Source organism: Pinus tabuliformis, chromosome 6, assembly GCF_031772625.1.
Source record: "Pinus tabuliformis cultivar Carrire ecotype Pingquan chromosome 6, CPIR1, whole genome shotgun sequence".
NCBI classification, from domain to species: Eukaryota; Viridiplantae; Streptophyta; class Pinopsida; order Pinales; family Pinaceae; genus Pinus; species Pinus tabuliformis.
Window position 1 is genome coordinate 886,250,199 of NC_142292.1, and position 12,716 is coordinate 886,262,914.

Genomic DNA, 12,716 nt, shown 5'->3' on the forward strand with positions numbered 1-12,716 from the left:
CTTAAGGCCTGCTGCTTTGCCCTTTATCATTGCGATGTGATTCCTTTAAGGATCCCTTAAGTCCCATTTATAAGAAATTGCCTCCTTTTCTAAGGATAAAGGGCAAACTTCTTTTTACAATAACTTCTTCATCCGAAGTTCGTTTTAGCCCATTCAAATTGCATTAGATTCAGAATGAAGAGATGAGACTATTTCCAAGAGCATACTTTGACTTTCATTTTCCTCTGTGAGGAAGCTTTTTAGACTTAGATGCATTTTGGATCAGGCCCCAAGGAGCGTTAAGCAGCTATGCGCGACGCTGGGACATACTGCATATTATAGCAAGTTCATCAAGGCTTATGTTCAAATCATTGTGCCCATGGAGAAATTACTGAAGAAGGACGCCACATTCTGTTGGGATGAAGAATGTCAACGCAGTTTGGATGTATTGAAAGAGAAGATGGTCACCGCGCCAATCTTGGTCTTCCTTAACTGGAAGAAGGAATTCCATGTACATGTCGATGCTTCTTGTATTACATTGGGTGTAGTGCTAACACATGATAGTGAAGGAGAGATGGAACATCCTATAACCTTCGCAAATAGGAAATTATCGAAGGCCAAGAAGAATTACTCTCAACGATGAAGTGCGAAGGGTTGGCTATGGTGTACACGCTTCAAAAGTTCAGGCACTATCTGTTGGGAAGACATTTCAAAATGTACATAGATCACTCTACCCTGAAATACCTAGTCAATAGACCTATATTGGGGGGGAAGATCTGCTGATGGTTGCTGCTATTCTAGGAGTATGACATTGAGGTCATTGTGAAGCCAGGGAGGTTGAATGTAGGACCTAACCATCTGTCAAGGATCGAAACAGGAGACGAGCCTAATAATTTGGAGGAAGGGTTGCCAGATGTGCAGCTCTCCATGTTTCACATAACAGATGACTATTTTGTAGATATTATTCATTTTTTCACTACGGGGATGGCACCGGAAGGGTATACAAGTAAGCAAAAGAAGGAGCTAGTAGTGCATGTGGCAGACTTTTCAGTAATTGCGAGACATCTGTATAAGATGGGTGTAGATGAGATATTGCGAAGATATGTGCAAGATTTTGAGAGAAATAGAATTCTTGTTGAAGCTCATGGAGGGGTTGCGGGAGGACACTATTAAGGAAAAGCGACTGCGCATAAAATTTTGCACGCAGGTCTATGGTGGCCAGCGCTGCATAATGATTCCAAAGCGTATTGTAAGGCATGCGATGTGTGTCATATAATGGGTAGATCATCGTGAAGGGATGAATTTCCATTACAACCCCAAGTATCATTGCAGCCATTTGAAAAATGGGTGATTGATTTTGTGGGGCCAATTCAACCCCCGGGAAAGAAAACTGGTGCGTGCTACATCATCACCGCGACAGAGTATTTGACCAGATGGGAAGAGGCGCAACTAGTTAAGGATTGTACAGGGGCTACAGTAGCGAAGTTTTTGTTTGAATATGTCTTAACTAGGTTTATCTACCTGAAAGTGTTAATGAGAGACAAAGGTACACACTTTCTAAACGAAATAATCAGTGTGCAGACAAAAGAATTCTAGGCCTGTCATCAGAAGAGTACATCGTATCACCCGCAGTCGAATGGAACTATTGGGGCCTTCAACAAGATTTTGGAGAATGCACTGATGAATATATGAAACGCGTAGCGAAATGATTGGGATGTGCGCGTACCTACAGTACTATGGGCGTATACGACTACTTGCAAGAAGCTGATAGGACAAACACCATTCCGATTTGTCTATGGTGTAGAAGCTGTGATTCTTATGAAATATATTCTGCCTAGTCTACGCATAACAACTCTCATAGGTATGGCAGATTGCAAAGCCCTGGAGGAACGACTCGCGTAGCTGATGGAGCTTGAAGAGGACTGATTCTTGGCTGGATTACATTATCAAGTATAGAAAGAACGTGAGAAAGCATGGCATGATCGACACATCAAGCTTCACTCGTTCAAGGTAAATGATTTGGTATTATTGTATGATAGCAAGTTCTCTAAGTTTCCACGGAAATTTCAGATGCATTGGCTGGGGCCATGTATTATCAAAGAAATTACAGATGGATGTGTAGTTAAAATCGCGAAGCTGAATGGAGAACCTTTTCCAAGAAGAGTGAATGGAAGTTGATTAATGCTATATATAGGGGATCCTGCGCAATGAATATATGGTGTCAAGACAGTCTTAGTGCTCCAAGAAGTTGCAAGGGAGCACGAGACTATAAACTACACTACTAGGGTTGGAGGACTACGTAGCAGGTGAGCTACGTGGAAAATGGCGAAGTTGCAATACATGAAGGTGCACTATAGAGGGAGGTGTCGCGCAGCACAACAGATAAGTGGCTGTTGGAGTCACTGTTCATGACTTGAAATCCAGAAGACGGTTAAGAGGAGCAGGCTGGCGACATTTAAGGCCAAAATCTTTGGAGATCTACCATCAAACCAGCATTAATGGTCGAAATTTGGGGGGAACGGTCATATTTGAATTCAAAAACCCTATAAATTTTGCGTGTCGGTCCAACAGAGAACACTTTGCACCCTTAGAGATTTTTTTTGAAATTTGTCGTCTGTCGATGAGCCGAGTATTTTGGGAGGAATTCTTCACCCACACAGACGTGTCTATTGATGCCCATGAGTTGTTTATGGAGAGGATGACTGCCACCAACCCCGCTGGGGCTTTGAGTGTGGAAGCAGTCGTATATGACGCCCCAGGTCTTGAAATATCTAGTGCTGAAGCTACACCTGCGGTGCTCATAGCGTCGAGTTCGCCAAGGCCAAAACAATCCATGACGAAGGAAAATCAACCTGCAGCAAAGGAGAAGTAGAATATGCCGGTACATATATGTGCTTCCCTAAGGAAGCATACTATGACACCTTCTCAGAAGAAAGATAAACAACCAGCGAAAGGAAAACAAAAGGTTGTAGACCTAGAAGCGAAAGAAGGCCTAGGAACGGAGGATATCGATGTTGAAGGCATAAAGCCCATCACAAAGCTCCCTAGGTATATCCATCTGAGAAAGGGGAAGGAAAATATCACCAAAGACTCTGACTCGAATAAATTCACCATCTCCACACCCCTGCTACCTGAGCAGGTGCCTTTTGAAGGTCTGCGGCTCGCACGAGTCCTGTTATTGAAGATGGAGGACTGGGACCTAGCGGATCACGCTAAGTTCCCACACTTAGCGATGGATAACTTCATGAAGTGCATATACTATGAAGACATGGGTGTGACAGCACTGGAAATGGAGGAATGGGTCCACGGTGTTGAGCAATGTAGGCTTCTCAACTTGCTTTGGGTGCCACATTACCACCACACCCCAATTAACACAACTTTCATACGCTAGTTGCTCACTCTGGTGGATGATGGGTGTTTATGGCTAGGAGGGCCTATACCCATCACAAATATGCTTATTCATAGGATTACACACCTGCCACATGAAGCTTTGAACGCACCCAAGGAGTTTGGCAGAAAGATGGGGGAGAAGGGCCTTGTTGAGCGGATGAAGAAGGAGTATGAATTGGTAAAGAAGGTGTGTGGGTATTCCATGTTGTCAATAAATGACCCCACAGTACAATTGGCCACGCAGATATTGGCCAGAAAGGTAATGATGAAGTGTTGCACGGATGAAGTTCCAGCACTTGTAGTGTCCTTGGATGCTCAGTGCGCGAAGGCAGTTTTGTTCAACTAGTCCAGGTACTTGTGCAAGGAGTTCCTCACAAATTGTCACAAGGCCCAAGATGAAACCAAGCCATTTCATTACGCTTGGTTGTTTCTCTCCATTGTGTTGGTTGCATGGGAGCTACTGGAGGATAACCATTTTCCTCCATTGGAAGAAGGATTGTTGGAGGTCGCACAGTTTGCATCGCTATGGGCCACAAAGGACCCCGCGCGAATCACGGAGACTAAGATTTTTTGGGCCTTGATGGAAGAAAGTCTTCACATGGCAGTTAACTAGTGCCCAAGGTTGTCCCAAACCTTGTACATGTAGTTGTCAGCCTACGCAACCTTCAAGGATGATTTTCATCGAATATATATCTAGGGGCAGAAGGATCCTACATAGAAGTGGCATGATTTTCCATACTTGGTGATAGAGACCGATGTGCAGGAGGTAATGGCGTGCTGGCTAGCCGAGTGGCACGCCCCTTTAGATCTAGCTATTAGTCCAAGCACAGGTGCATAGAGTGTGGCCACAAAGAAACGAAAGGAGGTAACTAAGCAGGCTGCGCAGAGCAAGAAGGACGTTGCAGAGAAGGCTCGGGTTGAGAAGGAACGTGCTAACAAGGAGCAAGCAGAGCAGGAGCATCGCGAGACCTAGAAAGGTGACAAGTAAGCTTCGCCAACAACAAAAATAGAAACAGGGAAAGGCGACGGAGGTGAGGAAGGGTAGTGCACCCCCTTCATTATGAAAGGAGAGAATTGGAATAACAAGCTGCATCGAGGAAGAAGTAGAAGGCTCAGAAAACACAGGTTGACCCCCGAGTGATCATAGAAATCGATCTGGATGAGATTGGTGATAAAGTCAGGGACGTTGCCACATAAGTACTACAACATTTGGAACAATAGTACATACAAACATTAGGAGGAGTCCAGAAGGATCTTTAGGAGTTGTAGCTCCAAGAAACCAAGATCCAAGCAGATGTTAGGAAAGTGAGCGACGCAACAAGCAGTGTAGCACAGGGTCAAAGTATAGGCGTGGAGATAATTTTGTGGTCATTGATGGATGTTCGAGTCTTCCCCCTACCTGCAGGTTTAGTCCTCGCCGACACCGAGGAACAAATTTCCCTCCTTGAGAGGGTCCCAAAGATGGCCGTGAACCTTGCCGCAATGCAACTGGAGTCATTGCATGCGCTATTACAGGGATTCGTGGAGGAGCTTCGCATTTGGGAATGAGAAGCACTTAGTGCTGTCAACAAGATCAAAGGTTAATAATTAACAACTATTCGCCAAGAAGATAGATTTTGCAGGAAAAGGAGGTGCTCCAGGCACACAGTTCATGACTGGAGTCAGTAGTCGCAGAGGCATGAAGAACAATACAGAGCTTCATATTCTTGAAGATGCATAGCCAGAAGTGAAGATCAGGAAGTTAGCCGCTGGTGTGTGCGAAGCAAAGGAAAAGGTTAATCGAGTTCAATTTGAACTCAACATGAAGATCACTAAACTGCAATTGAAGATGTGGCCATCGACTCCACCGGAGGTTCCGAAGTAGCACAGAGCCGCAATCAAGGAAGGCATAACTACTATGGATACTGCAGTTGCAGACTGCACAACAGTATTTGAGTAGACCATGGAGTTGGTCACAAATCCGCAAGAGGATCCAAACCTGCAAACACTGAATATTGAGATCAAGGAGCTACAAAAACAGTATGATGAAGTCAGAGCAATGGTGTGTTCCATTTTCCCAGCACAGCGCCTAGCCAAGTTGTAGGAGGGGAAGCAGATCCTCGCGCAGGTAGAAGCAACACAGAAGAAGGAGGCCTTGCTTAAGGCCAGGATGGAGCCTTGGTTGGAAGAATCTTATCAGATCTCAACAAATATCTAGGATAAGCTGAAGGGCTTGCAAAAAATGCAACAGACGATGAGGTTGGCTGCAGAAGGACCAGCTACAGAGAATCTAGTGGAAGATATCAAGCAGGCATCCACTCAAAGCGTTGTCGAAGTTGTTGTAGTTCAGGTGGAGCTAGGGTATCTTCGCAGCAAGATCGCAGTGCCAGCTGAGTGACTCGAGGGCAAGTCACGATCTTTTTGTTGGGGGCCTATTGGGATGGGGTCCCCTGGGTCCATTTTGGGGTTAAGATAACCCAACTTTGATGTATTTTTTGTAAGTAATGTAAAGTCTCCATGATTTGTGGATGCAGAGCGTGAAGATGATTAGGAGTCAAAGGGGTTTTAGCCCCTTGTTTATGTAAAGTATGAGTCAGCTTTGAGACCCACACATGGTCTGTGGACCATGGGATTGTATGAAAAAAAGTGTAAATAGGTGTGCCTTTCAGAGTCTAAGGGAGGATAGGAAAGAATCATAGATGTAATGGGTCGATAAAACAAAAGTCTTAGTGCAGAGAAGTGGGTCAGATAGGAGAGAAAGGCTCTGTAGCTAAGTGCACAGAGGCCTAGGTAGAGTCCGCAACTGAGTGCGTGAACCCCTTGCAACTGAGTGCGCAGGGAAGTTTTGATTCTGTATTCTGAATTAAAAATCAATAAAGTTGTTTCTGGAGAAATCTTGTTTATTGTTGTTTACTTCTATTTATGATTTATGTTGTTGATGAATAATGTATTTATGAAATATTGATATAATAATGCGCGACTTTATGGACTAAGTCTTAATAACTGTATGCAATGCATGTTAAGTACTTTCACGAAGACTATGAAAAATTATGATATGTTTATTAAATACTTAAGTATAACTGCACAATCTCTAATCTAGGATTGTTTTCTGGTGCAGGCAAATGGATGAATAGACTGTTAAGGGTCTGCAAAGACCAATCGTAGACCTTCATGAAGGTCTAGCGGCTGTTGGGATAGATTTGCACTATCGAGCCCTAAAGGGCTTACATATCTGTGTGAAGGTAAATGTAGGGTGCTAAAAGACATCACACTGATATCTGGATGCGAAAACTTGGTTCCAGCATCCCCCCATACTGCTTCGGGTGAGACTGCAGCCTGCACTAAGCAGGTTGTTACCGAAAGGGTCAGTAGTGTAGGGTTTTGTTGGTTGGCGCAACTAACTCTGAACCTAGGTCAGGACCCCCTAAGCCAACATACTGACAAAGTGTTGAGTAACAACACTCTCCTACTCAAGGCATCTAAAACTTTGTTTAACTTTCTAGACCTATGCTTCAAAAAAAATGTGTAACTTTGCAAAAATTCAACCCATTTAGAATGCCTTTGATTCAACTTACCTTTACTGTCGATATATTGTAATGCATTGTGATTAGTAAACAAGACAAATTCCTTGGGTAGCAAATACTTTCTCCACTTCTTCAAAGCCTACATAATAGCTTAAAATTCTTGATCATATATGGAATACTTATTCTTTTCATTATTCAACTTCTCACTGAAGAATGTTCTTGGTCTACCTTCTTGACTCAAAACTTCTCTAATTGTTGTGTTTCTTGCATCGCAGCCAACTTGGAATACTTTATCAAAGTTTGGAAGTGCCAAAAAAGGTTTCTTTGTCACCCTCCTTTTCAAATCTGCAAATGGTTTCCCAATTGTTAGCGTCCATCTAGAATTCCCCTTCTTTATGCACTCAATGAGAGGTTATATGGATGAAATTCCTAATGAATTTCTGGTAGAAGCTTACCAATCCATGAAAACACCACACCTAAAAAGTAGATTGCGGTGTTGGCCAATCCAAAATAGCCTTCACGTTTTCTGAATCCATCTTCAAACCTTCCTTGGAAATCACAAAACCCAATACACTAACTCATCCTACATGAATGTACATTTCTTCAAATTGATTAGCAATTTGTCTTCCTTCGACCACTGCAACACTTTCCTTACATGCTCTAAGTGGTCCTCCTTATTTTTACTAAAAATTAAAATGTCACCCATATACACTACAATAAACTTTCTTAAAAATGGTTTCAATACCTCATTAATGAGCCTCATGAATGTGCTAGGGGAATTTGTCAGCCCAAATGGCATAAATAACCATTCAAACAATCCATCCTTCGTCTTGAAAGCATTTTTCCACTCATCACCTTCCTTGATCTGGATTTGATGATAACCGCTCTTCAAGTCTATCTCAGTGAAATATGCACCCCCACTCAAATAGTCCATAATATCCTCCATCCTTGGTAAGGGAAATTGGTCCTTGATGGTTATCCTATTAATGGCTCAAGAATTTGTGCACATTCTCCATTCACCTGTCTTCTTTGGAGTCAATACTGCTAGTACAACTCATGGACTCAAAATTTCCCTTATTAGTCCTATGTCAAGAAACTCCTATACTTACTTATTTACTTCCTAATTCTCTACTGGATTCATCCTGTAAGGTGCCTTGTTTGGTAAGCTCGATCCTAGAATAAATTTAATCTGATGAGAAATACTTCTCACGGGAGGTAGTCCTTCTGAAATGCATCAACGACAATCTCCTTGAATTAATTTAATAAGGATTTAATTTTTATTGGGATGGTTTCTAATTTAGCTTCCTCTGACACATCCTTTGCAATTACTACTAAACAGAACTTCATTCTTCATTCCTCATGTACAAAATCCTTGGTTGAACACAACATGATCTTGTTGTTACACATGCTGGTACTTCCACAAATTCTTGTTGTTATAATTGTATTTTCCAGCATTGTGGTGAGTTTGTGTCGATAGCCATCCTTCTTGAACTCATATGTATTTTCTTGATCATCATGGTGAAATTTCTTGTCAAACAACCATGGCCTTCCCAGAAGTATGTGGCATGTATCAATGTCAACCACATCTCACATAACTTGTTCCTGAAGGCTATCGATTTCAAAATTCAATAAGAATTGCTTAGTCACAACCATGTGTTGCCCCTTTTGTAACCATGAAACTTTGTACGGATTCATATGGACTAAAATCTTGAGCTTCAACTTTTTCGTCACTTCACTGGACACTAAATTCTCTTTACTTCCACCATCTATGACCAAGTTACAACACTTTCCTTGGACATTACACTTAGTTTTGAAAACTTTCCTTCTTTTATCTAGTTCTACCACTGTCCTCTTCTTAGGCTTGAGTAACACCCTATGAAACTTCAAATTTTCTACTTATTCTTGTTGAATCACATTAACATTTTTTCCAATAATAGTAACTTCACCATCTTGTGTAACTTTTGTCCTGGCTTCACCTTTTCTCCCTGAACTTTATCCTTCTAGGCACTCAGATTTCTTATCTCCTTCAACTCCACAACGATAAAAAGTAATTACATACTTTCCCCTTCCTCTTTCAATACTTCCTCTTCCTCTTCCAACACTACTTCCACCTATAACACCTTGACCACTTGTGGGTTCCTATTCCTTTTCATTTCCTTTAGTAGATCATGCCTTACCTTTGCCTCTAAAACCTCTTCCTCTACATTTATGTTGTGTTTTACTATTCAAATTTTCCTCTAAATTTAGGGCAATGTGATATGCTTCATCCACAGTTCAAAAATAATGTGTACTCATTTCATCTTGAATCAAGTATTTCATTGCTTTCATATACCTTACAACTCTTTGAAATTATGGTTCCTTTAAACTTGACCGAAGTGACAGTTTCAAAAACTCCTTGATGTACTCATGAACAAAGATCTCCTTTTTCTTAGATACTGGACTTTTGTCTATACAATTTTTATTGGTAATCAACAAGCATAAATTTCTCCTTGATGTTTGTGACCATCATTTTCCAAGTCTTGATATTTTCTAATTAATTGTTTACTATGTCTTTATGCACCATATCCCACCACAACACAACATGGCCTTTCAACTTCATCATGTAAAATTTCACCCGATTTAGATCCTGAACATTTTCATACTTAAGGTATCTTTCGAGTTCTTCGATCAATTGATGGGAACATCAGCTCTCAGATTGCCATCATAACAAGAAACTTCAACTCTAGCACTACATCTATTACTCAAGTATGAAATCAACCTTGCTACTGGGTCTCTCTCTTCAACCTCCTATTCATCATCTATTTCTTCTTCAGGCTCTGAATCTACGTATGCATCTGCATTTATTCTATGTTCCAACTCTTTTATTCCTCATCTTAATTTTTCCAGCTCTCGATTCCCTGCACCTCCTCGTCCTGATCTACTTCTCCTTGGTGGCATCCTTACAAGTTGAAAATGTCTCACCAACATCCATAAACCTCAACTCAAGTTCTATGACCCAATTTGTACCTTCAACACTCATGTTGTGAAACCACCAACAATATTTCCTTGTAGCCTATTACAAGAAGAAATTCAAGGTGAAAATCCTAGAACGAATAAGATCTAATACCACTTTACATATTCCAAGTTCTGTAGCTCTCACATTACCTATAGAATCTGGATCGTTGTTACAAAGTGCGCAACCCAGGTCATTCAAGTTTCACTATTAAATTAATTACTTCAAGTGAGTAAATCACATAACATAATAGAGAGAATAATTTTAGTCTGCTCACGAGAAAAAAGAAAGGATTTCAAATATTTTATTCATTCAAATGTGTTATTACAGACAAGAAATCAAATTAAATAACAGAGTCCTCAGAGCACTTGAAATTTTCACATTATTACATGACAATACCATGCACAACAACTAGACACACTCACCAACTTGTACAACAGCTAGTCACGCTCTTTGAAAATCGTTCAACAGTCAAATCAATGCCAACAGTCTAACAACCAAACATTTGGGACCCGAGAGGCAAAAGCAAAATCCTCACGTTGTTGGCATGTTCATATTCCACTGTAACATATCTCTTCCCATGCCGCTGACCTGTTCATCCTCTAGAACTAAACCAATTCACCTCCTTTCATCATGCTGACAAACCAGATTTTTAACTTACGCCTCATTCTAACATTGCATCTAGTAGGGTTTGTCCTGTAGTAGCGCAACTAAATAATTGTTGATTTTGGGTGTGTCAGCAACTCCACGCAGCAGGAGTATCATCATGTGATCCTGGTAGTATCAGAAACTTGATAATAGTCACAACTTAATAAAACGTGGCTACAAGAGTAGCACCAACTACTAGCTGGGTGCATCAACAACTAACATAACAAGTATATCGACAACTTAAAATACTTGGTTGTAACAACACTTATTACAAAATCATAGAAACTTGTTTTTTATTTGGTTGTTGAGGATTTCTTGAGGCCAAGGATGCTCCTGCACCAATTTGTGGACTTTAAAGGGCTAAGAAGGAGGAGAAATGATCATAGATACCATATGGCCACTACGATGGAAAATAAATGAGGGATTTTTTATCTATGCATTTACCACTATATATGCCTTTAGATATAACTGGGTGGCTTCCAACTAGTTAGTAGGATGTTTCATTATGTCTTGTGTTGTAATTTCCTCCCTGAGACCATCGATGAAGAATTCTTGATAAAAGGAGCTAGTGAGGGCCTTTGTGCAAATTTCAATTTTCTCAAAAGCTACCATAAAATCTTATACTATGCTTGTTTGGTGAAATTTGGTTAATCCACCCATATAGTGAAGGGATTTGTCAAAACCATAGTAGTTAGCCTTCACAACTTGGCTCCAATAAATCTTATATCCATAGGATTTCTTATTCCATTGCCACCATTTCCATATTTTTATGCCTAGGTGATACTCCTACTATAATTTTTATCATGGAATCACTAATTCCATTAAGGAATTTATGGTGTTCTCTCTTAGTAACCCAACTAGTGGAATTAAACCAATCAAACTTATTCATTAGTACACATGGACAACTTTCCAACATCATTATGCCAATGGTTCCATGAATAAACATGTGTGTTTTGATGAATTTGATTAGAAGTGTTCATCAAAATGGTTTTGTCGCATCATCAAGTATTATATCTTGTTATCATATGTTTGATGCACAAAATTGACTCATGGAAACTATGGAGGGATTTAATCACATTGAAATTTCAAGAAACGTGGCTATTGGACTTGCAGTGAAAACATTTAGCTTTTTTGCATTCGACATAAAAACTTCAACGTGGAATTTGGGGGTGGGTCTAATCCACCACTTGTTCTTTTCCATATCATTTCTCAACACCACCATAACTCCAACAATCATAGCAAGTTTTTGTACATTAAACACATAAAATGAGATTTTTTTTTAAATGGAAATGATATGGTGTGCATTCATCATTAAAATATAAATTAAGGGGTGGGGATTTGCAACGCAGAAAAGGTGTGCATTTTTTATTGGAAATTCATTGATGACATCAAAGGTACAACAATAGAAGAAAAAAAAAACAAATAAATAAAAAATGTTATTATACATTATAAAACATGCTTATGATGTGTTGGACTTAGGGCCCTTGACTAGATTTCATGCACATGCATAGGTGGTAAATGTCGTGCATTATTTCATTTTAAGTACTTGATTCCACCACAAAAAATTGTCCCTCATGGCATATGGATCTACCTTCATTTGATCATTTCATTAATCCCCTATCCGAGGTAGATAAAGTTTTAGATTTTCAAATACAAATGTTGATAATGATGAAGATTCAACTTTTGGTCCTTTAACTACAAAGTTAATTAAATAATAGTTAGTAATGCTTAAGTGAAGGTCATTGCTTGACCTTCACCATTCATGGATTCCCCTAGAAGGGTTTGAGAAGGGTTTCAAGGTATACCCATGCCTTATGATAAGAATAAATGGATTCTATGAATATTTTGGAAGAGGATTGTTTCCAATTCGATCATAGTGGACAAAAATGGATAAAATCATGGATAGTAGGATGTCTAGATAAAACTTGTTAAAATTTAATTTGTTGAAACACCACAAGTAGAGGTTTATTTCCTAAGGTAGGGTGTGCATTTCATGAGTCATGGAGTGCCTTTCCTATGATAGGGGTTAATTTCTTGATATAGGGCATGCATTTCCTAAGGCATGGCATGAATTCATAAATCAATCTGGGAATTTAATGGATATAAAATCATAGAAATATTTTGACATTCATAAATCTACATAAGATGTAAATTCACCAGCATTGAAAGCAAACAATTGTTAATACTAAAGTTTCAACTGATAG